Raw genomic sequence first — 4,703 nt, 5'->3', positions numbered from 1 at the left:
GGCTCAATTTCGAATTCTAATATTCACAAGTTCTTTTTATTAAAAAAATAGTACCTTTAGTAAAGTTGTCTGTCTATGCTACTTGGAAGATGCTTACTCTCTCCAAAAGGAGAATAACACTATGCTTCAATTATTTATAATTGACAACTTGATATCCCGTAATTATTATAGTTGTACCGAATAATCAAGATTTCTGGTTAGTCATGTCAGAAGTCTCACTTGTTATATCCCAAGTCTTGTCACCAAAAACATTCCCCAATTGCTACAACATTCCACCGAAAAATCCCCCTTGCAGCAGTAGCTTTCATGGCCTCATTGCTTTCGTGAACCACTTGATTGTCTAGAAGTATTAAACTGTTGGTATTTAATATGAATACAGCTCTTACTGAGCATCTGTAGGATAATCCAATAGACTGATTATCTAGTAGACAATTCTATCTTTATCCTATTGCATCAGTCCAGAACTTTTTGCATAACTCCAAATGTTAATCAATTACCATCATTATCTGCGTCCTTAATAAATACAAGACATACAAATTTGATTGCTAAAAAGAGGACATGCATTTTTCTTAACTTTTAGCATTATATAAATTTTTTATCATAACACCGAGCAAATATTCTACTTAGTGGGATTACAACTTTAAGGGGGAAAAAATCAATCGAGTTATATACAAATATCATATAAAGCTATTCATTAAAACTGAAAATTTTCCATGGGCATAAAGAGGCAATACCTTATGTCCTCTGGGGGTTTCCAACTTTCCACTCGTCCCTTCCGTGATCCTATGATAATACTTGATCTCCTGCATTCCATTGAGTTTCATTTTCTATCTTCTACATGTCCCTGAGTTTTTATCTTATGTTTTTATCTTCTATGTGTCCGAGTTTTCTTCTTCTTATCCCTAGCAGTTAGGTGTTGTGTCCAGCACAAAAGAACAAATCGCCCTCCAATCTTTCTACTTCATTTCCTTCTCCAGTTTTGAGTTTAGCTATACAGGGGACAAAAAAAAAAGCTTCAGCTATGTATGTGATTGAGCATTCCTCTTAGGAATCAAATGGATTGATCGGAAAGTTATGTATATGTGAGGATTTTTCCCATACATAGAAGTGACTGTTGAGCTATTTTTAGCCTATACTGTCAATTTATTGCGAAGGAGGTGAAATTTACCGCATTTCCAAAGGTGTTGCTAAAAGAACATAATTTGTGAAGCTCTCATATATCCGAAGAAACGAAAAATAGAGTGAGAGTAACTTCAGTGCAAATCCTCCATTATGATGTGCTGTTCCGACTGTACAATCCTTACACCTGCCTTCAATCCTGCACAAGGCACATCTTGATCACTATGGGGGATTCCTGGATTGAAGTTTTGACTACTTCACGCCAGCAGCCAATTGACTCGATTCTAGTTTCTTCCTTGTCAATTGTCATGAAGGAATACACTGTAGGAAAAAAAACTGAATATACAGGGCCTACCATTCTGCCTTCCTAACATGGGATAGTGAAGTACATACCAATACTAGTCACCATTTAAGGTTTTAAAAGCTTTGGAGGCAACAGCACTATGGCACAACGCGTGAACACATAGCTCAAACTTTGCCATAGTATCAGGTGGGTACCATGGATCCCATCTACAGAACATTATGGGCGTGTTTAGTTTGCAAAATAAAAATTTTTGAATGTCAAGTCAGATGTTTGATCGGATGACGGAAGAGATTTTCAGACATGAATGAAAAAACAAATTTCATAGTTCGCCTGGAAACCGCGAGACAAATCTTTTGAGCCCAATTAATCCGTCATTAGCACATGTGGCTTACTGTAGCACTTATAACTAATCATGCACTAGTTAGGTTCAAAAGATTTGTCTCACGATTTCTCCTCTAACTGTGTAATTAGTTTTTTTCCATCTATGTTTAATGCTCCATTTAGGTATCCAAAGATTCGATATGATGTTTTTAGAAAAAAAAATTGAGAACTAAACAGACCCTATATCATCTATAAGTGACTGTTGCTCAAAAGGAAAAAATAATCTGATAACCTGCCAGTGACATTGCGCATAGGAAAGTTCACAAGAGCTTTCTGGGCAGCAAGCATACCAGAGGTGTAGAAGAGAATGGCCCATCTTCAGCAGCCAATGCAAGTATAATATATATTTGTTTTGTCGAGCATCAATAATGCCTGAGCTGTACGTATCTGTATGTGGCCTTTTCAATTCGGCGACTCCAGCGAGCTTCAATTCAGCGGCTGGATACGTCAGGACACAGAAGCCCTCTGTCGATTTGCACTGTAGTAGAGGCACTCGATTATCAGCAGTAGCCCGTCCGCTGTCAGCAACTGCACAAGGTTCCCCCATCGACTGTTTAGGACAAGCCATGCCCATTGTATCGTACTTTGAACCCAAAAATCAACGTGCCACGTGCACATGTCCGTACGCGGACAGGGACGACAGGTGCCCTACAATATCAGGATTATACTACCCAGCTCCATTAGATGATGAATGATAGTGTACTCAGCAGCAGCATTATAATTGCCTTATTCTATACTTCTATACACCAGCATGCATGCCCTATGTACCAATGTATTATGTGTGCAGCCAATCACGCTGTGGTTGTAGAGGCGTCAGACGGTCTGAGCTGTATCGGAGAATTTCACGGTGTAAGCTTCGGGAGACACGCTCGCTCTCCCGTGTGGTCCAAATCGGCGAGAGCATCAACCTCATCAGCAGGGCCGAGTGCAAGGACAGAACTGTCATATGATGATGCAACATGCCAGGTGCTTCAACAGGGTTAGTGCCGGACTTCAACTTTCAAACATTCCTTCTCACTGATCCAGGGTTGGGTGCATGCACGCACGCGGCATGCTGTGCCACCTTACCTGTCATCCATACCATGAACAGCATCAGCAGCACACTCGGTAAGGTCCAGTGATGGGAGATTACTCTTGCGAGATTTCATGATTTTGGATGAACTGGTTGGTGCACGAGATACACCAGTATAGTTTTCCTGTGAAATACGAAACTTGAGTTACTGCCATCCATACCATACCATAGTACCCAATGACAAACAGGATTGTAATAGAGGAGGGAATGAAGAGGGGGGATCACCTAGAAGGAGGCGATGTAGGGTGGTGCCAAGCAAATACGGACAGGCAGCCAATCCGGGTATCCAACAAGGCGCAATCATGGCGGGTGCTACGGGCACCAGAACAGGATGACAGAAAATGAAATGATCCTTCCTTCCTTTCTTTCCTCGGGCTTTGGTTTTCCCAGCCTCCCTGTGTCCATTGCAGCGATCTCACTGGCCGCGAGAGCGACGTCCCAGAGCGCGACGCGCCCGCCCCGCTCAGCCTGCGGGGCCACGCCAGGGAATAAATGGATCCTGGACCCATCGGCTACCGTCGCTGTCGCCCCCAAGAGAGCCGAAGGTGCCGACGGGCTCGCCGGTGCCAACTCTGCTTCGTCCCCCGCGCGCCCATGTGAGCTCCACATGATCACTCCTCCGACATGGCGCCCGCGGCGCGGCCGTGGCACAGCTCGTCAGCGCTGGGCTGGGCCGGCGCAGTGGAATCGCGCCGTGCCCGGAGCAACTGTGCCGCCGGCGGTCCAGCCGGCTGTCCGGCCGTCCGTCCGGACACTTACCCTTGCTCAAGTGCGTACTTTTGGATCCAACAGTGGCGCGGTGGATCCCATCCACGTGAGTTCTTCATGGGCAGACGGAGTTTAATAGCACAAGGTACAAGTTCATGATTGGCTGGTTATCAGTGCTCTGTCAGGTCCGTATCACAATTACTTCGTAAGGGCAACTCACAAGACGAGCATAGAAATGAGGTAACAATATGGCAACATGCATGGGGGTAATGAGCAATGCCTGTAAATAGACTAGATAGATAGATGCCAGGAATAAGTAGTAAAAGGCAAGCGTGTACCTCTGTGAACCAACTCGCTGTTGCCTTTTGTGAGAAATTACTTCCTTGAGGAGAGCAAAACTGGTCAAGTCCAAACTGAGGGCGCTGTGTATCCAGCCTTCCTGAAGCAGAAATCAACTCAGAAGTGGACAAGCCTCTCAGAATAATAATATTTGGTGTAGGTGAGCTTTATAATCATATTAAATGACTCAACAAGCTATAAGTATGCCGCTATCTTCAAAGACAAGTGCAATTGCCCGTTGAAAGGGCGCTAGCAGCCCGCACAAAGCATGTTTAGACCAGAATAATTAAGACACGGTACCAAAAATTCAAATGAAAGGCTACAGTTCCTCAATCTGTTCCAGTCAAGAGCATGCTTAAATTGAGGTTGTGCTCTTCTTCGTGCATGTGTGATGGTGAGGATCTAACCAACATGGAACTGTACAGCCCTTACATTGCAAAATCCTGACTCACAAGTCAAGATATATTCTGAAAGGTCACAAGACCAAACTTTCTGTCACCTCTGAAAGTGAATTGAGTGGCGGCCCAATCAGGGGAGGGCTGATTGCTCTAGATGGCACCTTGCTCATGGCACTAACCAAAGCAAAGAATCACTTTTGACATCAGTTCCAAGCAACGCGGGAGAGGCCTATGAAATATGACAACTATCATGACGCCGGTCTGACAGTTTACCCCTTGAGATCACATGGCCATCTGACCTCGTACTTACACACTCACGTCTGTCTGGGTGTTCAAGATTACTGAAAAGTTAGCCAAACAAGCCAGTGAAAACAATTGTTAC

General features: G+C 44.0%; 1 long non-coding RNA gene across 1 annotated transcript; it reads right to left on the bottom strand.

Annotated features, from left to right (window-relative positions):
* Positions 1-632: 632 nt before the first annotated feature.
* LOC107304626 lies at positions 633-3,234 on the bottom strand. Its single transcript, XR_001550701.2, has 4 exons — positions 3,102-3,234; positions 2,095-3,000; positions 1,169-1,318; positions 633-989 (listed from the first exon to the last, which is right to left on the bottom strand). It is a non-coding gene; the product is annotated as an uncharacterized LOC107304626 (long non-coding RNA).
* Positions 3,235-4,703: the final 1,469 nt, after the last annotated feature.

This window comes from Oryza brachyantha, chromosome 7 (genome assembly GCF_000231095.2).
Source record: "Oryza brachyantha chromosome 7, ObraRS2, whole genome shotgun sequence".
Classification (NCBI taxonomy): domain Eukaryota; kingdom Viridiplantae; phylum Streptophyta; class Magnoliopsida; order Poales; family Poaceae; genus Oryza; species Oryza brachyantha.
This window is presented reverse-complemented; position numbering and strand designations above follow the sequence as displayed.